This window comes from Anthonomus grandis, chromosome 5, assembly GCF_022605725.1.
Source record: "Anthonomus grandis grandis chromosome 5, icAntGran1.3, whole genome shotgun sequence".
In the NCBI taxonomy this organism is placed as follows: domain Eukaryota; kingdom Metazoa; phylum Arthropoda; class Insecta; order Coleoptera; family Curculionidae; genus Anthonomus; species Anthonomus grandis.
In genome coordinates, this window is record NC_065550.1 from 27,446,349 (window position 1) to 27,473,896 (window position 27,548).

A 27,548-nucleotide genomic window follows, 5' to 3' on the forward strand; every position below is an offset into this window, starting at 1 on the left:
TGGAAAATCATTATTATAACATATTTGAGAGTTATTCAGAAATATTTCCACTTTATGCTATATAATTGATTAAAAATATTGACTTTTTCTGTGGTTGGGATTGGTCTAGAAGTCCTTTGTATGGGTGCATAATTATTATTTAAATTATAAGTGATTAGTTCAAACCGCTGTCCATGGTGATCTAATAGGTAGGGCTCCAATCCAGTTGCTTAAAATTTATTAGGTTACAGATTGCAAAGTATATTGCCAATGCATATGTACTAGTGACTTGTTGGTTCAGTTATTGTTGTATTGGAACCATAGGAAATTAGTAAATTACCTCATATGATTTGACAGTGATTTATCAAAAAGTTCAAAGATGAGAGTAAGCGTTTGAAGAAAAATATTAATTTTTCCTATACTAGGGACTAGTATGATATCAGGAGGTTTTAATCTAACCCCAGTTATTACACGATAAATATAAATTAAAATGCTGCCTTTTGTTTCAGAATACTCTATATTACTTTCTAGAAAAATGGAGACACCTCTATGTTAAGATGTTGTTCGGCAAAATGCATTTCCAAGAGTGCAATTATGAAGCTGGTGTATGTCTAACTTTTTTTTTATTTAGTAGTTCTAGTTAATCTTTATTATGTCATATAAAATAACTGCTAAGAACTTCACACTATAATACCAAATATTACTTATTCTTATGACATTAACAACCCGCAAAATATTAAAATTGTCAAAGCAAAAGAATTACGAAGGAGTCTAGATAATAATCGAAGTATATAAAGGAGATTAGTATAATAAGACTGCAAAGCAATTTTAATGCATCTCTTTCTTTTTAGTTTACTGCTTAAATAACCAAAATATGACTAAGGGTTATATTGTGTTGTCATTTACTAACATATAATTTTTTACTTAAATATTTAATTATTCTATTTAATTTTATTTAATTGAATATCATTCCTTAATATTTTGATCTTACAAGATTTATATCAGAATATGGGCATAAGAGGCATAAAAAAATTATCTGAAATGCGTGGAATAAAATAAAAAATCGCTAGGAAAATATGGAAAAAAATTAATTCTATCTGGATAGCTAGAAAAAGGATTTAACTGCCGTTGAGTATTGACTTCAATTACAAGAAAAAACTAAATTAACTTCCAGATGTATCCGTAATACCGTAAAGAAATATCGGGAAAGACGCAAATTGACTCAATTGTCTTGACAAGTAACAGATGGATAATTAAAATTACTTCAAATGCCTTGACTTGACATATCTAAAATAAAATAAAAAATTACTGTAATTATCTAAAAGAAAGAAATTATAATTTTTTATACCTCCAAGGGATAGCTAGAACCAAGGATATAATTAAAATGCCTTCAAATGCCCCGAAAAACATAAAAAAATACCTTAAATGCCTGAAAGAAAAAAAAAACATGTTTTCAACTGCTTTAGGGGAATGATTTGAAGCATCGGATGCAAACATAAATTATTGAATTTAAATGTCTTAAAGACATAAATTAACTTGAAATGTCTAAAATAAATTAAAAATGGCTGTAAAAGCCTGGAACCTCAAGAAATTCTTATATTTTTTAAACTCGAAAAAAAGAATTTTTAAAAGTTTAAATTCGTTTAGTCTCGTGGAATATTGGGTAGTTCAAACTTGGTATATTTCGCTGTTTATTTGCATTTCTGATGAGATTATTATTAGCTTCTATTTTGACTTCGATGCGTATTGATTCAGATATTCACAAAAACTTCAAGATTTCTGTTATTGATTTCACGTTATCATTGAACCAGTTGATAACCCGATTCTGATTTTTTACGTTTGTTGTATCCGTGAAAAGGTGTTCACTGAGGCCTGTACTAAAACATCCAGAAATATGAAAAATTTGGCATTAGCTGAAACTTAATCATGATAAAATTCTAACTGATCTCACTGACATTTTAAAAAAATAATAATATTTCTTTTTGTGTTATCATCATTGGTCTTTTAACGGATGAAAATCTTGACAAGTTGGACAAGATGATTAGCAAAACTCACGTTGAATAGCGTTATTTGACAGTTCTGCCTCTCAAAGCTTATGAAAATATTATCGAGAAAGTTTCCATGACCAGTGGGCTACATTATCAACTGCGAAAGATCAAATGACCTGAACATTTCACATAGCTGAGTGCATTCTCTTCAGTTGGTGTTGAAATAAATATCATTACCATCAGCCACCAATATCTCATCACCAACTGCAACCAGGTTCTAATTCTTCTCTCTATGTCATATAGAAATACGTCAGTACAAATACAAGTACAGTTCTTGTATATTTATGCAACAAATTTCTACGACTTTCTCCATGGTAAAGGACCGGACTTTGATCAAAATCTTTTAAGTAATATCAAAGTTCTCTCTATAGGTACTGCGACATCAAGTCGCTGCAAGGTTGTATCGTAATGTATTGAAGATATCAGCATCATCCTCAGTAAGCCAGTGTCACTAAGGCAGATGACATTATCTTTTTGTCATTTATCAAAAATTCTAAGAAATTTAATATTCTGATGAAATAAGCGTATTTCTTGCCTGACTTGTGTTATTCTCTTTAAAGCCCCTATGTCTCTCAGGTTTAAAAAATCATTAACGACTACACCTGGTAGCCATTAATTCATTCTGATATTCTGCTAGTACTTCGACTTTGAAGCAGCTATATTTGTGCTGTTACTCCATTTTTCTTTAAATATGATTTTATTTTATCAGGTATTGTTTGTGTGCCTAAACCTTATACAAATATCCAGACTGAGTTTGATTCATTTGTAAATCTCAACTCTATGCACTTTTCTCTACTTCTTTTCATTGGAGTGGGTCTGTTTTTTGGATCAGCTCTTAGTTGCTTCTTACAAGTAACGTCTGACATTTATTTTTATTAGAGTTTACTCCATTGGTCTCAGGGGTGGTTTCGGAAGTGATAATGCTTCAACACATCGTCATTTTTTTTGTGGTTGAATTTGAGCCTATTGGTCTCTTTTTTGTTTTATTTATGTTGTGGTTTCCTGGCTGCCATTGTCATGAAAGTCAATCACTTGCAGCGAAATAAACTGCAAGAGACTACCAGTCAAATACAGTATTGCCATTTGGTGACTTGAGACTGCTGTCAAGGTTTTCATTTTTGCTTGTTTACCTTTCTTCAGAACTAGGATTTTTAATAATTTTCTCGAGAATTTCAATTTTTTTCTTAGACATACCTTCGTTACTTAAAGATTTTTGATTCTCTGTAGCATTTCCCTCATCAATGACTTTTGCAGTTTCTGTAGCTATTTCTTCCAAGTCTATTTTTGAGGTTACTTCACGTGTAACTTCTTCAGAATAGAATTCAAATTGTAATTCTCCGTAAATCACACTTTCTACACTGCACTTAAGAAATCACGTTCTTCTTGTAATGAGCATATCTTTTCCTTACCTTTCTCGGATCAGAACCAATACCATCGTTCATTAGTTTAATTTTTTAAAAGCTGAAGAATACCAAACCATTTCCTAAAAAAATAAATAAACATACGCTGTATTTAACGGTTTAATTCAGCAAAACAGCTTTTATATCTAATATCCTAAATACCTTTAAGATTTATTTTTTTCAATTCTTCTTTGAATTTTTATAACGACTCTCCCATAACAGTTGATCAGATTGACCTACCCAATTAATTCAATGAACCAAACTGGGTAAGTGCCATAGACAATAGCTAATGTTACTTCCTTTTCTTGTGTTTAGTGAACGATAGGTTCGCTATTGTTTTGACGGAGACCCGGAACCAAATTTCGTCACAGTTAAGAAAAGAACGACTTAAAGCAGTTCGAAAAATGTCAATGGCATAGCGTGAGCGTTGAGAAGAGAAATTTTATTGACGAGCATTTTTATTAAATTACTATTGAGACCTTAAAAAGCTTTTTAGTTTCCATGCAGTGCACAAAGCTGCAAGCTTTCCATTTTTCTTATCTTGAAGATTTAGCTCTCATCTTACATGTGAATTCTCGAACTCCTGGTCTTCCTTTACTATGATTTTTTCTATAACTGATGTGCAAAGGATTTGAATTTGACGAAGGATTTATAGCAACTGGAAAACATTTTTCAAGCAAACTTATTAATGAGATAATGGATATTGTGTCAAATGTTCTTAAAATATTTAAAAACTAAATAATGAAGAATATACCTAGATTAATATTTTGTAAGATATTTCAGGACAATTCAGTTTTTATGATTTTTTTTGGTATTGCCTTTAAATTATATTTTTATTGCGTAACTTAAGTCATTACATGCACTAAACATCACTTCATTATCATCATCCATGAAACTTGGATCAGGGTCCAAAATTATGATAAATATTCATATCGCCAAGAAAAACTAAATACGTGGCAATATAAGACAATTTCTGATAAACCTTGGTGACATTTAACATTACCACACAATTCGTAAGTTCCAACTTCTGAATCAGAACTCATCATCTACTCAACTTTACTTCTAGATATTAGAACTACTTTAAAATGATTCCTTCACCATAAAAAAATTATTAAAACATTAAACAATTGAGGCGTGTCACAGCAAAAGCGCCTATATCCGATTAAAAAAAAATGAGATAAAAGTCAATTTTACATCTATTTGATCCGCCTGATAGATGGCTAAGATGTTGATATGCCAAAAATGCCTTTATCCCATATAAAACTACTAGTAAATATCAGGTGTCGCGGCAAAGGGCTCCATATTAACCGACTTGATCGCGTCAAACGGGCCTATACCAATGAACCATTGAAATGGCTAGAAAGTTCCCGCGTAAATAAAAAGTTTCTTCGAAGACCGTTTAGTTGTTGTTTACTTTTTGTCACAGGAAGAGCTTATTAATTAATTTGCTCTTGCATAAATATTATTAAAAACTGTTATAAATAATTAAGATTATTTAGTTTAGTGACCATGAATGAGAGTATAACACCATCAGAGCCAGGAAAAGCTAGGCGAACTCCTGGAGATCGTCGCAAGTGCAAAAGAAACCTAGCAAAATCTAAAAGGTTGGTTATTTTTTTTCTTTAAATTAGCGATATATAAATTTAATATGTATTAATTTAAATCAGGCATTATTATTTTAATGTTTAAAATTTACAGATAATTTAACACACTCTAAACATTAACGTTTAAAAAAGAATTGATTAATTTTATATTTTTAGGTTTTTAAAATTTGTTTTTTATTATTTCAGATACGATCTTCCAGGGCCACCAGAATATCCTCGTTGCGACCATTTAAACAAGTCTTATAAATGCAAGAGGCTAACAATGAGGGACATCAAAGAATTTCATGCAAATTTTTACGCAACTCGCAAGAAGAACTCCCAGGATGCTTTTATAATCAAACATGTAAATGGAACAACTGCAAAAAGACCACGTCCTAAAAAGAAGCCTACATCTACAAAGAAAGTTAGTACAAACTACTACATTAGAGTTTCCGGCACGGAGAAGTTTTGTTTACGTGTATGTCAGCAAACCTTTGTTGATATTCTTCAAATCTCACGGAAAAGAATTCAAGGCTTAGCTCTAAAAGTTCTAAATACGGGTAGAATGCTAGTGGATAGGAGAGGTGGAGCAAGACCTAAGCATCTCTATGACAGGAAGAAAACCGCTATTAGAGGGTTTATAGAAAAATTAAAATGCTGTGAAAGTCATTATTCTCGAGGTAAGTCTGCAAACCGACGATATTTGCCTGGAAATTTTAGTATTAATAAATTATATCGAATGTACAATAATGAACAGCCTGACGAATTATTAAAATAAAAAAAATACATTTTTTCAAAAGATTTTTACCACTGAATATAACATTGGCTTTGGCACGCCGACCACAGATGCCTGCTCTAAATGTATTGAACTTAAAGGTAAAGTTAAAAATAAAACCAATGCCCAAACGAAAAATAAATTTAACAGTGACATGGCAATTAATAAAATGCGATATAAAGCTTTTTTTAGAAAACTGCAAGAAAAGAGAGAGGATTCTTTAACTTTAAAATTTAGTTTTACCCAAAGTTTAAGACCAGATGGTATTCTATAGTCGACAAATTTACATTTACAATTTTTCCATTGTGAAGGTAAGCTCAAAAGACGGTTTGTCTCCTGAAAATGTATTTTGTTGGATGGAGCACGAGCATAAAAAGGGTGCTAATAAAATTGCTTCCGCGGTATTTCATCAATTGTCGATCCTAGAATTATTGGCATCTGTTTCTACAATAAGGTTGTGTGCTGATGGATGCGGTGGGCAAAATCGTAACTTGATTATGATCGGAATGCTGCACTATTTTTTAGCAAAAGTCGCACCTCCAAACATTAAGGAAATACAAGTTATTTTTCCTATTACTGGACACTCGTTCTTACCCGCTGACCGCGTGTTTGCTTCTATAGCAAAGAAATTGCGTAAGTTACCAGTGATAATAAATCCAAAAGAATATGAGACAGTTTTTTCAGAGCATTCTACTATTTTTAGGCCTGGAACTGACTTAAATATTTATGATTGGAAGACTTTCGCAGAAACTTACTTTAAAAAAACTGGATCCTGAAACGTTTTATCCTTCCCAAATCTGCACAGCAAAATGTGCTGCTCCGGGGAGAAACATCTTATAATAGAGTGGTCTTTCTTATAATAGACTCTTAAATGGGAGTGGCACTTAAAGCAGTAAAGATTCAAGATGTTAAGAATCTTCTGAAAAAACACTTTGGCGAAACCTGGACCACAATGGAGGAATGCTCTTTCTACCAATGTGTTGGAAACCATGACAGCAATTCATGAAGCAGAAGATCTTGAAGAAGATGAGTTTTGTGAGTAACATGAAAATGAGCAACTTGCTGATCGAGTGTAAATTTGTTAAAATATTATTATGTTTCTTAATAATTTAGTTTTGTTTTCATTTTTTGACAGAGTTTTGTTTTTAATTTTTGTAAACACCTTTAAATAATAAAAATAAAAGGCGTTTTGGTTATTCATTAAAACTGCATTATTATATCAAAACAGCCTATATCTTTATGTGGCTGTGGCAAAGGTTCCTATATCCATTTGGTTACAGCAAATGGCCCTATATCCAAATTTTAAAGCTAAATAGCATTCTTTTCATGAATTTTCGGATTATTTTCGCTGCTTATTTTAGTATTATGAGTTGCTATGAATTATTTATAATAATGATATAGGTTTCGCTACCTATACTTTAGTTGCTACAGTTTTTTGGATCTCCTGAGAAATTGGCGGAAGTGGATAGCCCCTTTTGCAGTGAGACGCCTCAATTAACATATTCTAATAGTACAATTACTCTGTCAAAGAAAAAAAGAAAAAGGATGTTTTGACAAAAAATACCCTGTAACATTTTTGCGGAAATCGTTAGAATAGCTTTCAAAAAATTTAACTTAAAAAATAGTAAAATCGTACCGGCCTTCTGAGAAAACTCAAAAAAATTGACAAAAATTGTTGGGTACATCATTTTCTACAACTTTTCTCATTGAGTCGACTTGCTGCGATAAAAAGTAAAAAAGTAGATGGCGCCAAAGTTCCCAGTTTTTTTTGGACTAGATTTTTTTCATTGATAAAGTGGTCTCAAAAAACCCATATAATTTATATACTAATAATTAAACTTTTTTTCAGCGATAAACGTTCTTGAGTTATAACCATAGAGTCGCAAACCATTCTTTTTGTAACAATATCAAGTGCATTTCGTGATACATAAAGTGGTTTAAGACAAAGCTAGGCCTTAGCAACTTAACTTGGGGAATATGCTCTGCAAACTTTAGTTTATTAACCAGTATCATGCCAAGATTCTTGCATTACATATTTTTTCTGCTTTAAAAGTTTTCCATTGAAAATGGAATTCTCGAGAAAATTCTTCATTCTCCACATATTTATTGTTCCCAAAGATCATCAAATGACATTTATTTGCATTAAGGGTCAAATTGTATTGGTGCGAAATTTGACTATTTTTCTCTAAATCTCTATTTAAGAGACTGGCTGCTGCCAACGCACATCAGCTGCACAGTATAAGGGTCTCCAAGATAAGGATCCTAAGCATGGGGATCTCGGTACCTGTTGGAGATACAGCTTCGGTTAAATTAGGAAAAAGTTGTGCACTTTGAAGCGTATTTACATGCCGTTGAGAAATTTCAAAAATTTTCATGGCCTGCTGAGATATTTGGAAAAACCGGAAATTTGCCAATATCGATTTTATTTTTTCCTGGCTTTATTTTAAAAGATATCAAAAAACTATTCACACTTTCTTATTGACACTTTTGATGTAGTACGTGATGGCGCTTTTAAATTTTATATCTGACGTTTGGTTTTCGAGAAACCATCATCAACTTTAATTTTAATTTGGAGCGAAAAGAAAGTACACCCTGTATCTGATTCCATTTTTTATTACAAATTCAATGATGTATTACATGTCACATTTTTTTTGTTCACAAGAAGAAGTTATTGAATCAACATTTACAATTTACAGTTCTGACTTATGCTTTTTCTAATATATAAAGTTCTTATTCTTAAACACAACATTTTAGAAACCAGATAGAATAGAAAGCTCTGTGCTCCTATTTTATTACCATACGGTTTAATAGGTATCGCAAATATAAAAAGTGTGTTCTTTTGAATAAATGGAAAAAATAGCCTCGATAAAAAACAAAACAAACAAGATCCAGCTACCACATCTCGTAAAAGGCGTGCCAACACATAACACGATCAAATAAAATATTGTCGTATCTATAGCCCCTAGTAAAAACTGTAACAGTCGTGCCAGTTAATGTCAATAAATTAATAATTAATATTCAACTATATAATACACTCACTGCAATCGGAAATTATGGACACTCACTTCTCGCGCCGATTTTCAATAAGAAAAAATCTTATGTATCAAGGTCTGAGACATTCTTATGAGATTATATAAGTGAGATAGTAGTCGTATGTATAACATGAGATAGATCAAATCAGTTTAAAAAGTTAAAGTCTCCGTATTAATCTTTAGAAAAATCTTGAAGAGTTTCTATATTCATTATTTAACTTCAATAAATCTTTTACAATATCAACATTCATCTGGAATGGAAAAAGAAATATTTGCTCTTGAAAATGCCCCTGAATCAACTGTATCTGACTAATACTTTCACACAACTCATATAATGCAAATTTTCGCAGTAACTTCTGCTCTATTACATTACCAGATGCCTGCTTCACCTCTTTTGCTTCTTTAAATCTTACTTATGACTTCCTAATTAATTTATCATTTCTTCTTAATTGCTTACAACGAGACAACTTTATTACCACGACCAAACAAGTTTTGCTCATTCTGCTGAAAAATTCCAAAATCTCTTAATTTTAAATGTACATCGCGTACTTTTTTTCATCATCATGTGCAACATGACCATCGAAGTAAAAAAAAACCGAACCCTGACTCACATCAGGATATCGGATATGGCGAGTACGAAAAGAAGACCAACGAAATCGTGAATCCGATTCGCGAATCTCAACAAGTCAAGAAGACAACACAACAGAAGAACGGTTGAGTTCAAGGTTTTCGTAAACGCATACTTCGTTGGTGACTGGCTTCGTTCGTATTGAATTTTGGCTTGCCATCGCCAACGTACCAACAACAACTCTTCTTCTTCTTCTCTTGCTGCCGCCGCTGCTGCTGCTGCTGCTGTTGGTCGCTTCGGCATCGCTTCTCGCCGAAGTCAGCTGAAAACCACTCTGCCGAAGAAATGACTGCTAGCGTATAGGCTTGAACCCACTTTTCATGAAACAAATCGGTTTGTTATTTATGAGTTAGAAATTGAGCAATGATTAAATAGTAATTAGGCACCTTGCATGCATAGTAAGTAACATTTCAGGAGGGCAAGTTCTTGTTAATCACCTTTTATGCCCTCTTAGTCATTTGTTGTCACTTTTCCAGAAGTAAAGTGGAGATTACCCTACTCTGCAAATCTGCTAGTAATCATCTTAGATGACCTGGACCACTTGTAGTTTTCAACCAACAGTAGGCCTCATCACCACTGGACACAATATGCAAAGATATTTCTCTTACACATAAAAAGTTTTGAACTAAGACAATCATAAAGATATATTTAGCATTAATGTCTGTTTTTCTACCTCTATTTGCTACGAAAAGTAGTGAATACTCCTTTTTATAGAGAGATTTTTGCATATACTATGGCTGAAGAAGTTTGGCATAGTAATTATCTAGAATAGGAGGATACGTAGGATTTGGTACGTATCCTCGCAAATATTTATGTCAAAATTTAGGATACACCCTCTCAAAGAGTTCAATCTTATGATGTTGCAGAAATGCCACCAATCAATTTTACTGTTCTACGATAGATTTCAGGAAAACTAATAAGCGGATAGATCTTTACTTTATTACGACTTTATGGAAGTTCCTCAATCTCCTCTTCTCTCAATAAGTACATGTCAGCCTATTATTGTCTACTTTGTAAATCTAGTTCTTACTAAGTTACTGAAAAACAGACTTTATATATCTTTTTTTCTGTTGCTTATGATGCCATTCATCTGTCATGTAGATTACATGACCAAGAAGGTGTGGAAGGAATCGATCAAGTAGAAATACATACATACATATTTCAGGAAACTCAATGAGTTAATAAGTCTTTGCTTCAACTTGGTTCTAAAAATGTCTCTCTACCCTTATCCATAGGTACATATTATTATTATTTTGAAGAGATTCATTCTGTCAGAGACTGGTGGTCCTGCCGAATTTTTTGGCTGTAATGATGTTTGATGTGTCTAAATTAAACGTTTCAAGTTTCTATGTTATAAGAGATGAAGATTCAGCGCAGACAACTATATGACTTAAAGAAGACGGAAATAAATACATTCTAGAAACTTCAAACAGTGGATTTTGCAAAGAAATCTGAACACTTCACAGTAGCTTTTGCTAGTTATTAATAAATTTTATGGCCGAAGCTTTGACTTCTAGTTCTTATTTTGTTGGAGGAATATGAGGATCTTGATAACTAAAAAGAAAATTTTAAGCATCCCATTCTCATTATCTAGACCGCTGATTGACAGAGACAAAACTAACAACAGCGTGCATAGATTTCGTACTATTGTCTCGATTTACTAACACAATATCAGAGGACTGAAGACTAAGACTGACGCCTATATAATGCTTTCTTAACTAAGAAGTATGATGTCTTGACTGAGACGCGGCTACGCGCTGGTATCTCTGATGCTGTAGTCTTTGAGAACTGATACTCTTTAATCAGAAAGGACAGAGGGACCCAGTATTTTGTGATAATGAATATATTTTACTTATAAATATATTTTACCTGTTACTCTTTTTTTAAATTTAGAAACTCGTTTTATTTGTGTTGCGTTTATATTAATTCTGCCTATAATAATGATCACCTGAGCAACTTTTTAAATGTATTTGATGATGTTTTATAAAGTAAATGCTATAAGATATCGTTTCATGACATGGAGGGTACATATCACCCAGCATTCAGTGTTTTTTTGCCACGGTACAACGAACATAGGGGTAACACATTTTCATATAAATATAATGACAATTTTGTAAAAGGTAATTTTCTACTAGTTTATAATATGATCATAAAGTGTGACTGGTTTAGTGTTACTACTTGTGATAAAGTTGATAAGGGTTTGGATGCCTTCTATTTATGCATGTAAAGGTGTTTGGATACTTCTGTGCTTTAATTTAGGATAAGGGACTTTAAGCCCATTAGGAGTTGTCTGTTTTAGTTCAAGGAAAAAATTAGAGAAGAAAAATACCTACATCCTCTTAAGACTAAAGGCAGAGCAAATTTAGCCACTCTTAATAGTCTTAATGAATTTAAAACTTTAGTTCATGATTTCAAAATAAAGTTTTACGGATGCCTTTAGCCTTTGCACATTATTTTAAGTGTGCTTTGGAAGTCAGTTCCTTTAACCATAGGTCTGGTGACAACTGGTGTGTAATAATGGTTTTAATTTTCCCGAAATGATAAACGATAATATTTATCCAGCATTACAAGCTTAAAGCCTAAAAAAGCAACGAGAATTCTGACTTTTTTGTCTCAGAATAAGATTTTAACCACTAATTAATTAAGATTCCAAAAAGCCAAAGGTACTTTACGTTGCTAAATTTAGATTCTTGGATGGTGTTAATGCATATCTGAATGTCAACGGTTGTAGTGTTTTGTAATCGGTTTGATTGTGTGGATCATGGAAAACTATTGTCTAAGCTTGACAGATATCGGTTTAGGGGTATTGCTCTGCAGTGGCTCAGCTATTATCTGATTCATCGCACTCAGAAAGTTACAGTTGGTGGATCTCTGTCTCGACGGAGAACATTTAAATCTGGTTTCCCACAAGGATCAGTGTTGGGGCCTTTTCTGTTCCTACTTTACATCAATGTCTTAAATTTTATGAATTTTTGCGGCTAGTTGATTTTATTTGCAGATAATACCACAATTTTTTGGCATAATAGGGATACACATTAAAAATCTGATCGTTAAGGATCTTGCAATGATTGGAGAATTTAATGGTAAACAATTTTTGGTTTTGGCTTTTAAGTATTTTAGATGTGAAAAATCTTATGTTTGACGAGCAGACACCTCTACAGAATAAAGAGAGTGGAGTGGACTTATTCTGATCCAAGTAGTTTTCCGGCTACTTTGCTTTCTGGGTTGTGAAACATGAGCTTAGGAAGTTTGGCTAGCAAGGGTCTATTGAATATAATATTTTTATTACAAAAGAAGGCTTTTAGGCATCTTTGTTCTTCTGACTTAAGAGTTTCATTTCAGTTGTCGACTTCTGTTTATTTAGGAAAGGATCCTGACACTTTACTTAATATTTATCTTCAAAGCATCAGCACTTAATCACAAGTGTGTTAGGTTTTCCCAACTCCTCAAGAAAAAATCTCCCCATACTCATTAATTCCCTAACTAGGCATTTATTGATTTATCTAAGCCAAAAAATCTATAACCATATTCTTCTCTCCATAAGAAATATTCTTGATCTGAAATTCTTTAACAGAAAACTAAAAAAATATTGCTGTCTAAGGCTTATTAATTATTATACTCTATTTTTAACTTTGTTTACATATAAAATAAAATTGCATGATATGTTACTTAAACTAGTTGACGTTATCTGCGTTTCCAATGAACTTTCTGATGATTCGAGATGTGGATAATAGCGTCGACTTCTGCATTAACTTATTAACTTATTCCTTAAGGTTAAACTATCTTTGGTATTACTCCTGTGGTTGACACAATTATTGGGATTGTCGGCACTTCTCTCATTGCCCATTGTCTTCGTATCTGGTGTTCTAGATTCATGTACTTAACAATCTTTTCATTATGTTTCATTTTTAGGTTGTTATTATTAGGAATGGTGATGATAAGGATTGTCTTCTTAGAAATTTTATGGATTAGTATTAGATCAGACCTATTGTTACTTACTCGTTTGTAAAGGTTTGTAACTACAGTGCAATCTCAATACAATTTGTGTTGCTCATTTTCAACTTAATAATAAGTTTCTGCTATTAAGACTTGTTTTAAGGAGTCGTCGCATTCTTGTAGCGAACTTAGTAGTCAGCTCGTTTCTTATAGTTCTATGGTCTATTCTTTGCGCCTGCTTAATTCCTAAATATTAAGGATTAATCTAAGGATTCTTCTTCGTCCATAGCATTAATTATCTAATCGTTTTCTGTTTAAAAGTCACCTGGTTGTAGTTTACCTTTAATAATGTTTACAATTCGGCACTTATCCAGTCCAAAGGTCAGAGAATTTTTCCACTATCTTAAGCATTTGTTTTAGTTGGTTTCGTATTGCAGCAAGAATGATTAAATCATCCATATAAAATAGATGATTTACTCTTGTTAGTTCTCTATTATTCTTTTTTAGGCGAAATCCGCACCTAGGTGAATTGAGTTGGCTGAAGAGTGGGTTCATGCCAATAATGGCATTATTATTATTATTATTATTATTATTGTTATTATTATTATTATTATTATTATTATTATTATTATTATTATTATTATTATTATTTTGTAACCTTTGCATGTAATAAATTACCTTTTGGGTATTTGTAAAATGATAATAATAATGCAAACATTCCTAGGATATTTTTGCTTTGAGTAGATTCTAGGGAAGTTCCTCTAAATTCTTAGTAGGTATATTTTAGCCTAAGAACTTATATCCTAGTTAACAGTCCTTTTACTGCAATGGCATTAAGTGTCTTGTAGTTTGTTCTTTAGACAGTTAATGATAATAATTCTATCGTAAGCTCTTGGTTCCTTATGAAACAGTTTGAAATTATCAACGACCTCCTTAAGCAGTAAAATTTGGCAACTAATTTTACTGCTAATTACCCAGAGAAATGGCAACTGAAGACTTGAATCCTTCAAAAAGCTTTTGATGATACGTTACACGTTTCAAGATGGTTCTTCGTGTTCTTTTACTTCTTGTTCTCGGTTCAAGCCTGAAATCCCTCGCTTGTATCGACTCTTATACCTGTCCAGCGACAATTTTAACAGGAGAACGCCGACCATACAACTGTTGGCGAACTCAGTGTACTCTACGAAGCCGTCGCGTCGAGTCCGCCATCCGCGACTCGCGATCGAAAGCTTTTTCTGTCACTGAATATTAACAGTTTGAGCTTTTTCTCTCTTTTATTTTTTTTCCACCCTCTATTCTGTCATTTGACGATCCTCTTTTAAAGGTGCGACAGAAAGCCGGGTTGGTTTCTATTTTTTTTTTGTGCTCGAGACATTTGGAAAATTGGGGATTTGGTTGTGGTTTTTTTCTCTCATTTTTTTCTTCTTTAGACATGAGTTGTGAGGTGATTGTTGTGGTGTATCGTACAGGGATATTAGGTGATTAGGCCGCAGGAATTTTTAATGTAAGTCAGGGGGTGTAAGGGGTGTTTGGATAAGGGTTTGATTCAAGAGTAGTATAAAGCAGAAAAATATATTTTTTTTGTTGGCAATAATTTTCGTGTGCATAATACATATGGATTTGATGTGCTATAACTTATGTATCACGTGGTCTTAAATTTTAAATTTTCTTTTTATTTTATTATTTTTCGGTGCATGCATATATAGAAATAATTAATTAAAATATTTCTCATACACTTTCTTAACTACAAGTTTATATTAAATGTTTTTAAATATATAATTTTTTTTAAATATTTTAAATTTAATGGTTAGTAGGTGCCGAAAAATAACAATTTATATTAATTTGTTTTTTCAAATTTAATTAAATTTTGAGGTTAGGAATCTGCATAAAAACTAAGATCTTCTTTTATTTTTATTTCATACGTAATTCTTTAAGTTACTATTTCTTGGTTTATTTATTTATTATTTAGTTACATAAATCTCCTGGAAAAATAAAATGAATAAAAGGATATGAATAAATTTATATTAATTATTTCAATTTTTATTTTTAGTTCTTTTTAAAAAGATTTTTTCTTTCATCGTTATTAATTAAAATACTTATGCTACATTTTTTTTAAAGTAACTATAAAAAGCTTAAGCATGATGTATAAATAAAAGTTCTAAATAATAAATGTAAAAGCATTTATTATACAATAATTTTAATTTTTCTGTAAATATTTCTAATATTTACTCATTAATTTATTTAAGTAAGTTTTGAAATTTAATAGGTGTAAAAATTTAATTTTTTTTAATTTAATATTTTATTCTTTTACTGCGTGTTTTAAAGTTAGTGGTCAAAATAAAAACTTATATTTTGGACTTATTCTTAATTAATTAATATTTTTTATTTTAAGACTGTTTAGATATATTCTAAACATTAATCTGTCAAAAAAATTAAAAAGTCTATTTTTATTACATTTTAAGAGATTACTAAATTACTTGCAAGACTTTATTTTCTTACGTAAAGTAAAACTTAAACATCAAAAAAATATTTTTTCAATTTATTTTTTTCTTTTTTTTAATGTTTATTAAAAGTGTTTAGCAATAAGTTTAAATGTATTTTTTTGTTTTTATTATTATGTATGATTTTTTTTTTAGTTTTAAAAAAAAAATTAAGTTCCTATTCACTTTTTCACATGCTTAGAATAATAAATTAATTCTTAGTGGTGTTAATGCGCTAATAGGAAAAACATTAAAATATTTTTATAATATGAATTTAGTCTATTAAATACCTTAAATAAATTTAATTACCTTATATGCATTTAAATATATTTACGTGATTTATTTTTCATTATATTTTATGTGTATTTTATGATAATAAATAATAATAATAATAATAATAATAATAATAATCTTTATTTAGCATAAATAGCTACATACAAAAACAAAAAATGGTCCCAAAATTTAATAAAAATAAAAATACATGCAAAATTAATAATAATTTTCCTAAACCTAATTCAACAACATATTTTGTCAGTGAGAGTACCATATACCTAAGCAATAAATGTGTCATTGTTTATTGTAAACTAATAGTTTGCCAAATTTAAATTATTATAAAATGCATAAACTTTAAAAAATAAAAAAAAAATATTAAAATTTAAAAAAAATATTGTAAAGAAAATATTAAAAATTAAAATATAATTTGATAACATTAATTTAAGGCAGTTTTAAAAATTTTGTGTGCATAGTACAGGAGGATTTGATGGCCTATAACTTATATATCACATGGTCTTAAATTTTGACACTTTGTTTTAATTTCCTTATTTTAAAATGAATACATATTTATTTAGAAATAATTAATAAAAAATTTCCTCGCTTAATATTTTTTTTAACTATAAGTTTTATTAGTTATATAAATAATCTTTATTATTTAATTTTATTATTATTTCTTAATTCGTGGTAATTTGATTTTTTTTTATTTAAAATTGCAAAATTTCAAAAATTTGCAAAATTGCAAAGATCAGCATAAAACCTCTAAATTCTCTTTAATTTTTATTTCATAGGTAATTCTTTAATTTACTATTTCTTGAATTATTAATTTATTATTTAGGCATAAGTCTCTTCTTTTTAAAAATAATTTTGGTTTCATATGGGTTAAAATATTTATACTAATTTTTTGAATGTATTTTTTAACTTTTAATTATTAATGCTTTTTTTACAATAAGAAATTATATTTTAGGTTAAATATTTTTAATTTTTTTACATATTTTTAATAGGTGTATACAAGTCTTATTTAAGATTTAAATTTAATTTTATAACTTAGAGAGTGGCAAATCTTATAATGAATAAAAGAATATAGACATATGATTTAAAATTACCGTAATTTTTAAGTAATAAATCTAAAAGCATGTAACATAAATTAATTTTAATTTTGAGTTATCCAATTTTATACTGTTAATTTTTCTAAAATATTTCTAATATTCGTATGAAAATATTTTAAATATAATCGCATTTATTTCAATTTAAATAAGTATTTTAATTTTAATATTTTATTCTGATACTCGGTGTTTAACAGTTGGAGAATAACATAAGTCCTTATATTTTAGATTTTTTAATAAAAAAAAATTTATACTTTCAATTTTAAAATATTAGTAAATTTTCCTTGCAAATCTCTTTCATACATAAAGAAAAATATTTTTTGATTTATTTTTCTATATTTTTAATGTTTCCTATAATTATTTAGTATTAAATTTAAATGTACTTTTTATATACGTGTTTATATAAAATAGTAATTTTAATATTTACTTTTTTTAAATTGAAATTTTCATCTTTGTATTAAATATATGCTTAAAATAATAATTAATTTCTAGTGGTTTTATTGTGTTATTATAGAAAAAACAGTTTTTTTAGTTAATTTTTTTCTTCAAAAATATTTATACATTATTAATACAATTTATTAAAAACTTTAAATAAATTTAAAATTAAATGAATTTGAATAAATAATATGCATTAAAATATATTTGGTTGAATCTTTTATATACAAGAAATATTTGATCTAAGCAAAATGATTATTGCATCTTTTAGTTTTATTTACATAATTATTTTTTATATAAGAGACTTTGAGTAATGAAAAAATAAGTACCAAAATTTAATGAAAATTTTAAAAATTAAAATATATTTTACTTTACATTAATTTAGGGCATTACTATTAAAAACGACTTTCATTCAAATTAATATATTTTATAAAGTTATTATAATTATATATTCTAAACAAATTTGTAGTATGTCTTAGTTAATATAGATTTTCTCCTAACCAGTGAAATAAATGATATACAAAATTATTTAATTTATTAAAATTTAAGGAACCTAAATTATCACCGATTTAAATATTAATGATATATGCATTTAAAATACTTATTTCATGTCTGAATTTATAAAAAAATTGAAAAAACCAAAATTTTTGTTTTTTTTTTAATTTTTGAAAAATTAATTTTTCAACCTTTAATAAATTTATCTAGAATTCACCATATAAAATTTTAAAAAAATCTGGATTTTTCGAGATTTGAAAATTTTCAAACTTTCAATGAATTTTAGGGTACTTAACTTATGGGAAATTTTATGTTTTTTTCAAAATTTAATTTTTTAATAGATATTGTACACTTAGTGCATGTCTGGATTCTTGGAACTACATTTTCAGCATTTTCTCAGATTCCTAAAAATTTTATTGGGTTTTAAATGCGTTACTAACACACAAGAATTCAAGGATTTTTGCAATAATTTGAAATATTTAATAGATTTTAGATTAATGGGGATTTTACACAACTTTTGCAGATTTTATGGAGTTTTAATTAATTTTAAATACTTAGTTAATGACTGGGATTTTGTAAGTTGTCCTCTTAAGTTAATATTGGTTATTTTGAAACCTTTTTTTTATTATCACACTTGGGTATTACCAAAAAATTATACAAATCTAAAATTTTTAAATCAATTTTTAGAAAAGATATAAATATATATAAAATACAAATGAATACAGAACCTATTCGCATTTTATACTGTTAAAGCCAAGCCCAATAGATCATAGAGGTTCGGTTGACCCAATAAACAGTTAACAGAAGATTATTAAATAATTACTAGCATGTTTTATTGTTGTAAATTATGGGATGGTTGGTAATAATACACCATGTTATGGGTATGATTAAGGTTAATACATGGGTCACCGGGCTCTCAGACGACGGAAATTCATCATTAGTACTTTTCTATCACAACATTTACAGTTACCTTAAGGACTGATTTGAACTTAAATGATGGGAATACTCTGTTTTAATAAATTAATCATTTTTTTTCTTTTAGAAAAAATGTGTCTTATATGAGGTACCCGTATAAAATTCCTTTATACTTTTAATGATACAGGATAATGGCCGGTCTCCTTTAATAATTTTAATGGTGGCAAATTTACTCCATATTTTCAATTTTATGGTACATATTACTGGTATATTGTTCATGAAATTGCTACAGGGAATTTGTTTTTTCTACGTGTTTTTTTTTATTTGCAATTTACCACACTCGAGAAACTACTAGTTAAATTACTCATGAAATGATTTCGCTGCATAGAATAAATTGATTTAATTATGTATAGAATTTAGAATAAATTTTCATAGGTCTGCTATTTTACCTACTAGTAGTTGAAGTAAGAAAAAAGTGTGTTATGTAATGTGTTATCTTTGGAAGTCATCCATCTGTATAGATATACGTAGATACCAGACGAAATCTATAATCTGGGAATTTCTGAACCATATAATGTTGATTCATAGTTGCTCTTATCCTATCCTAAAAAATGTTTGTTTTGTTGACATCAATCCAAAATATATTTTTCAAGGATCGAAATCTGAATATTAATGTTTCTCTTCTCTATGTTGGCAATTAGTTACTTTTGTTGTACATGTAAGTCATTTTTGAGGAGAAGTTTCATGTAACCAGGAACTATTCATAACTTATTTAATTAAAATAAAGGACGATATAAAGGAACTTCCAAAAAAAACATGCATAATCTAAATGGATGCGAGTTCCACCTTTTAATAAAATCATACATTAGAAGATGACAATTTATTATCTTTAATATAGACAATTATTGATCAAAATTAAACAAATTTGTAGCAACATCTAAAAAACACATGCATAACTTAAATGTGTGTGATTCTGACTTTGTAACTACATAGCAGAAAATAACAATATTTTTCAAATTTTTACTAATTACAGCTATGGTCTAAACCTACACGTTCATAAGCAACTTCTAAAAAAATATGCATAACTTAAATGGATACGATCTTTAGTTTTATATTAATATTCAAGTTAAGCAGATTTTTTTTTCATATAACTTTTAAGTTTTATTTCACATTTTTAGGAAATTTTAAGAAATTAAATCGCTTTCCTTTAATATTAATTAGGATTAACTTTGTACCAAAATTGTGGGAATTTGAACAAAAGTTAATTTGCGAAAATCGGACTGAGACAAAAAAAGAATAACTTAAATGGATACGAATTTCATATATTAAGTAAAGGAACTTAAAAAACTATGATTAACCTTAATAAATAAAAAGACTTATTATATTTTCACTAAATATACCTAAAATTACATATTTATAAGAAAATATGCATAACCTAAATAGATACGATTCTCATTTTTATATACCTAGATACATAAGCAATAATTTGTTTTCATATAATTTTTCAATTTTAATTTACATTTTTAGGAAATTATAAGAGATTAAATTGCTCTCTTTTAAACATGAGTTAAAAAAACTAAAGTGCCAAAATTCTGAAAATCCCAAAAAAAATTATAATTTTCAAAAATAGGACTGTTGACTTGCATTTATTATATTTTTACTAAATACAACTATGATCTAAAGTTGCACATTCATAAGCAACTTCTACAAAAACATGCATACTTTAAATGGATACGATTTTTACTTTTATATCAATACATAAATTAAATAGGTAATTTTTCCTTCGTATAATTTTGAAATTTTATTTGACATTTTAAAAAATCTTAGGAAAATAAATTGCTTTCTTTTAAATTTAACTAGGAGAAACTGATGTACCAAAATGGCAGAAATTCCAACATTATTTAATTTCCATAAATTCAAACTAGAAATATCAATGTTTTTCTCCTCTATACTAAATATAATTAATTTTTGAATAATTACATTAATTACAAACCAATGAAATTAAACAGTATTAAGCAACTCGATTAAAAAATGCATAACTTAACTGGATACTATTTTCACTTTTATATAAAAGCATATATTAAGTAAAGGAACTTGAAAAAATATGATTTTCCTTATTAACTGAAAATAAAAGACTTTATATATTTTTACGAAATACTGCTATGATGAAATTATGCATTCTTAAGCAACTTCTAAAAAATATGCATAACATTAAAGAATAGGATTTTCACTTTTATATTAACTTATAAATAAAACAGATATTTGTTTTTTCCTTATACATTTTGAATTTTATTTCTTTTAAAAATAATTAGAAATAATTTCCATCCGAAAATCGAACCAGGAATATCAATGTTCTTCTCTTCTATACCCTATATATAATTTATTTTCAATAAATACATTAATTATTAGCAACTGGTTATGGTTAAGCTTCATTTAACCAAGAATTTTATATAATCAGATTAATCTTATAATTTATACTTAATATAATTTCCAGTTATAATAATCAGCCGATGGTCTTGGTATTGTTACACGAGGATCTTAACGTGAAATCAAATTAAAATTGTACAGTTGTCTTTTTCTCACGATAACGGATATTTTTATTATATTTTTATAAATTAACGATTTTGCTGTAACTAAAGGGATAACCGTAAGCGAAATATTGTTATGAAGAATTACCGTTTTTTTCTCATAAACCAGTTTATAATTTTTCTTATAAGATTTACAACCTATTCAGAAAATTACATTATACATAAGAAGTTTTTTCTTAACACGTAAAACTTTCAAGTATCAAACCGCAAAATCAAGCGTTTCCTATACAAAACAAACAAACTAACTCTCTCCAAAATCGATTTTCGCATTTTTACAAAGTCGAACGCTCCTCGTTAAAATGATCCATCTACCAAACAATTATCTCACTTTCATTTCAATTTCAATGTCTGTATCGCCAGTTGTTGCGATGTTCAAAGACACCTTCTGTTACCCGACCGTCTAAATATCATTTGAAAGTAAATTTGATATAACGGTTTAAGCTCGTGCCGCCCGTACTACTCTCGGCACTTATTACATGTTTTTATTTTTTGATCTCTCTGACAAAGTGCTTTGGACTTTCAGTGCTTTCATGCATCGTGTCCCACTGATTTTGCTTGAATTAAGTAACTCGGCTTGGTTGGTTTGGTAACGGTCGATTTGTGGGTGGCCGACTACAATTTGGTTACTTCTTGGAATATTGGTCGTCTGTTTCACTATAAACCAAGATTTTTATTTAAAACAGAAATAATAACCTCTTATTCGTTCTTAAATCTTCTTTTATTATTCATTTTCATCCTAAAATCTATCCGCCTTCAGTAATGGGACACACCTTATATTTTCTTTAATATTTTAATGAACAGTTTAAATAATTTCCATACCTAAATAACTGCAATATCCACAGTTGTTTATTGTCAATGTTGTTTTGTTTTATTAATCATTTCAAAAAATATTAGCCAATCATAAAATGCATCTATACAAGTTTACCGAAGTTCAGGCTTTCTTAGAAATTTTAAAAAGTGTTGTAAATATTTTTTTGGAAAATATGCTATAGAGACAATGTATTAAGAGAACTGTACGACATGTTTAATGATAAATAGTTTAGGCGGATGAGATCATATGATTGGCCGGCGTGATCGCCAGATCTGACAACTCTTGATTTTTATTTATGGGGTAATATGAAGGAAAGGGTGTACGCAACAATAATAAACAGTAAAGAAAAGCTACGTCAGCAAGTTACTTGTCTTAAAGAGCTAGATGAAAGCAAATTTCTAAGAGTGACAAATATATCCACTAGAAAATAATTTTATAAATATCTAGAGAATAATGATATGATAAAATAGTATAAATCTAGTCAACAGTTCTTCGGTTTAATTGAGGTGCTCTTGAGGCAGTTATTTACTACTCCTAATTATCTCTAACCATTAAGTTCTTCGCTGGTTTTAACTTCTTATTTATGTGGCTTGTTCCTTTTTTAGTTCTCTTCGTCAATCCTCTCTCTTATATTTGCTCTTGAATTAAATTCGCGACATAGTCATTTATTATAATTTTCAATATGTTTTTTATGTGCGTTATCCGCTTCCTCCTTTTGTTCCATCCAATGTCACCAGCACCTTCCGTCGCCTATTTTTGTTAATAATTTCTCAACGTCATCATCATCATCAAATGCTCTTCGAGACCGTGTAACCGATCATCTTTCGATGCTATCGTGCATCGTCGCTAATTCAACGTTTTTTTCTTTTAGCAAAAGATGATTCGATGATTTATTATACGGCGGACCGTTGTTTTCACTACAATTTATAGTCTAACTGTACCGGTACTGGAATATAGACAAGAAAACTGCTTCGGCTACTTGTCTTGGCGGCAGTACCCCGGGGCACAGGTATGCTAAATGCTGATATAATGGTTGATTGTGAATGAGTACATTTTTGACAGCTGAATGCTACTTCCTTGTGTCTTCGTTACAGGCCAAGAGATATGGTTCGGACGGGAGAAAAATTGAAATACGGTTTTGTTACCGTGTTGGTTATTTTTTTTGTAAAAGACGAGTAACTGTATATATGCTTAAAAAATTAGCGTTAATTCAAATATTACATTGTTGGTTTTGGATCAAAATAAAAAATGCTTAAATGACCAAAAATATATTTGGTTGATGTTTCGATCTCCATAAGATCATCCCTAGGATTCTACAAAAAGATTCAAATTAAAAATATGACATGGACTATACACTTACAAAATGAAGTTAAAATGGTTTACATTAGAGAAAAAACTAAATAATAAAATAATGTGCGATCCTCATATATAAAATAAATTGTACCCGTTTCGAAAAACCGTCGTCTCTAGAAATTCGAATATAAGTGATCATCCCTCAGCCTTTTGCTTGGACCCTAATTCAACAATGCAGTAGAACCCCAAATTTAATTTTTATATTTTTTTTTAAATTTAAATGCTATTGAGTACTTGCTTTATTTTGAATAAAAATTTCAGTGTTCCTTAGATTTGAAAAATATAACTTTTATATGGCCTTCCAGTATATAGTTAATACAGCCAAAGATATTTAAATAAAAAACACTTTTTCCTCGATAATTTTCAAAGTGCCTTTAGTTAATTTATGACCTTTATATAAAAGTGATAACAGTGTCCATTTAAGTTATGCCTGATTATTCTTTAGAGCTTTGTTCTAATTAAGAATCTCTAGACGAGTTTCACTCACAATTTTGTACCTACTACACGTGTTTTTTTAATAAACCCTAAATAAACATCATTTCTAACGTGTAAACTTTCATAAACGCTCGCCTCCAACGGTCTCCCTACAACCGTTTCTTTTCATTAAACTTTGTTTGCGAGCTTTACGGGCTAGCAGAGTAAACAAAAAGGTAATTGAGGGCTAAATTATGTGCAGCAGGACTGGAGTATGGTTTTTTTGTATTTTATTTTTTTTTATATGTTTCACGTCTGAAGTTGTGCTTATAGGTTTTTTTAAATGTAAATTGTGTAGTGGTGCCTTAAAGCTACGCACCGGAATTTAACATGGCTGTTTATAATATAATAAGTCTTTTATATTTTTAGAGACTAAAGTGTTGTGTTTTTGTGTGGTATACATATGAACAGTTAAATTTAATGAGATTTAAGAAACAATATTTTATGATCTGTTTTCATATTTTCACTTAAAATTTGTCGTCAAAAAAAACACATTTATGATTTAATTTATTCGAAAAATTCACCCTTAATAAGAAAAAACCAGCTTATAAGAAATGCAAGAAAATGAGCATAGGTTTATATTTAAGCGTAAGTGCTTATTCACAGGGAAACAAAAAACAAAATTAGAAACATTTCAGCTCAAATATGTTAAAGTTTTTTGAGTTTTTGAAAAAAAGAGTATAGGACTTTTTTTTAATAATACAAAAATCTCTATAAGGGTGATGACTGAAATTCATTATTATAAAAACTAAGAACCTTGTGATAAAAATTATATGAATTATTTAATTTTGTGTAAAAACAGAATGAGACAGAAACCAACGAATTTTCTTTACTTTATTATTATAGATATTCTTTATGTGTTTTATAAGTTTGACGGGGTTAGAATAAATATTTTTTTTAAATTTAAAGGTTTTTTTCCTAATTTAATAATTTTTATAATTTATTATTTTTTTTTGGTAATCTTCAGAAAAAAACTACATCTGATGAATTTCTCTAAAAAAAAAATTTAATTAAGAAAAACTAAAAAAAATCTCTTTCTAATATTTTCTGTTTTTTTGGTTTTTTATATGGCAAAAAAATTAATTATTTATATTAGAATATATATCATGAGCAAATATGAATAAACAAAAAAACTTTAAAAAAACAATAATTTTTAAAAAATAAATAATACGTTTTATTACCTAAGAGCTACATAAAAAACAAAATAAATATATTACATAATCACTGCTAAGTTAATTCATATTATTTTAATGATTTTTTTGTAATATTATAACATAATATATACTTTATATATACTTAAACTATTACAATTTTTAAGAAAATGAGGCAAAATTCATAAGGCCTCTCTGCAATATTAAATAATAATAATAATAATAAAGGTCTTTTTATTTAGGAAAAAAAATACAATAATAAGAAGGTTAATCAAATTCTTATAATCTCAAATAATCTCGCTCTTAAACTAAGAGCGAGATTCAGCGCACAAAGAATCAGATATCTAGATGCCTGTTCTTCCATCTAACCTAATTATCTGTACTATACCAAGTTTCAAAATAGGAATAATATAAACGCTATAAATTATAAAGAGTACATCAACCAGCAAAAAAAGAAAATGTGACAGCATATATGTCTACACACGGAAAAAGAAACAAATTCAACCCCACAAATAAAACACATCACAAAACAAAAGATACAGTCTGTTATATGTATGTATATCATAATATATAGTCTATTGCATTAACTGTTTTTATTATCATCATCGAAATAGAGAAAAGAAAGTACAAAAATAAAAAAAAAAAGAAAAGTAACAAACACTAAATTATGCTTTATTGTTCCTGCAGTAATTTCTTAAAAATGTATTTTTTTAAAGAATATAGGCTAAAAATGTTTTTCGGTATTAGTTTGGCTGCTATTTATAATTTTTGAAATTTGATAAGAAAATGATCTTTTATAAGTTTAGTTGAGTGAAGCGGATGTGTTATGCCTTCCTTTATACCGGGTATTAATATTGTGAACATCTGTGCGAAATTTTATTTTATTATATAAGTAAGGTGGAGATCTTAAATTAATTATTTTAAAAAACATTGAAGATGCGTGAAAAATCCTTCTGTTGTGCATAGTCAACCACCTGGTTTCCTTAAGCTTGTGCTTAATGGGGTTGCGCTTTCTTATGCCATATATTAATCTAAGGCACGCATTTTGGAGTTTCTGAATTCTACTCTCTTCAGCAGTTCTCAAGCATGGACTATACACTGCATCGCAATGATTAAGCTGTGATAGGACCAGCGAATCACACAGTAGAATTTTTGTTTTTCTATTTAAAACGTAACGATGTGTATAAATATTTTTAAGATTTAAAAATCCTTTTTGAATACATGAATTTATGTGCTGCGTGAATCGCAGGTCACTATCCAGAATCAAACCCAAGCTCTTGCAGTGCTCGACGTGTTTTATAGGCTCGTTATTGATATGAATTAGGTCCCTATAATATTGTAAAAATCTCTTACGGCTACCCTTGCCTCCAAACAGCATAAATGCTGATTTCATAGAATTTAATTGTAAGCAATGGTTTTTAGAAAACTCGTAAATGCTGGCAAGGTCATAATTAATGGCAGCCACTGCTTGGGAATTTTCACCTGGTTCAAATGAGAGATATATTTGATTATCATCAGCATAATAGTGCTGCTTAGATGATATGAATATTTTAGCCATGTTTGATACATAGATTGAAAAAAGGATTGGCCCAAGGATGGGGCCCTGAGGCACGCCAGAAGAAATCTCTAAAAAAACCATAATCTACGCCATTATAAGAAACAGCTTGATACCTATCTCTAAGATAATTAGCAATCAACACGCATGCCCCCTCCCCTAAACCAACAAATGACAAAATATTTATTAAAAGATCATGGTTGAGAGTATCAAAGGCCTTGCTATAGTCAAGCATTACCAGTAATGTTAGTTTATTGGAATCAAATGCTGATAAAATAAGATAATTTATTGGTTATAAATTTTTCTATCAGAATAAAATCGTTTCTATTTCTAGTGTAATAGCTATGTACATACATCTTTAAATATTTCGGTTCTTACACAAACATAACTTGGAAACAAATAATTTTTAAATAAAAAAAATAAAAAAGTCTTTTGTTTAACAAAAAATGTGTAAAACATATAACATATCATCTATTGATGTACGTTTATCATAGTATAGAATCGCTTTTATAACTCTGTTTTGAATTTTATATT

The 27,548-nt window shown here is 28.9% G+C and overlaps 2 protein-coding genes across 3 annotated transcripts in view; one reads left to right on the forward strand and one right to left on the reverse strand.

Moving 5' to 3' along the window:
- LOC126735878 (transmembrane protease serine 9-like) overlaps window positions 1-27,548 on the reverse strand; it is a 134,670-nt gene that overhangs the window by 61,305 nt on the left and 45,817 nt on the right. The window lies entirely within an intron of this gene.
- LOC126735877 (uncharacterized) overlaps window positions 14,544-27,548 on the forward strand; it is a 137,293-nt gene continuing 124,288 nt past the window's right edge. The window contains exon 1 of the mRNA XM_050439971.1: window positions 14,544-14,885. The gene's annotated coding sequence lies outside the window, so the exon portion shown is untranslated. The remainder of the gene's footprint in view (window positions 14,886-27,548) is intronic.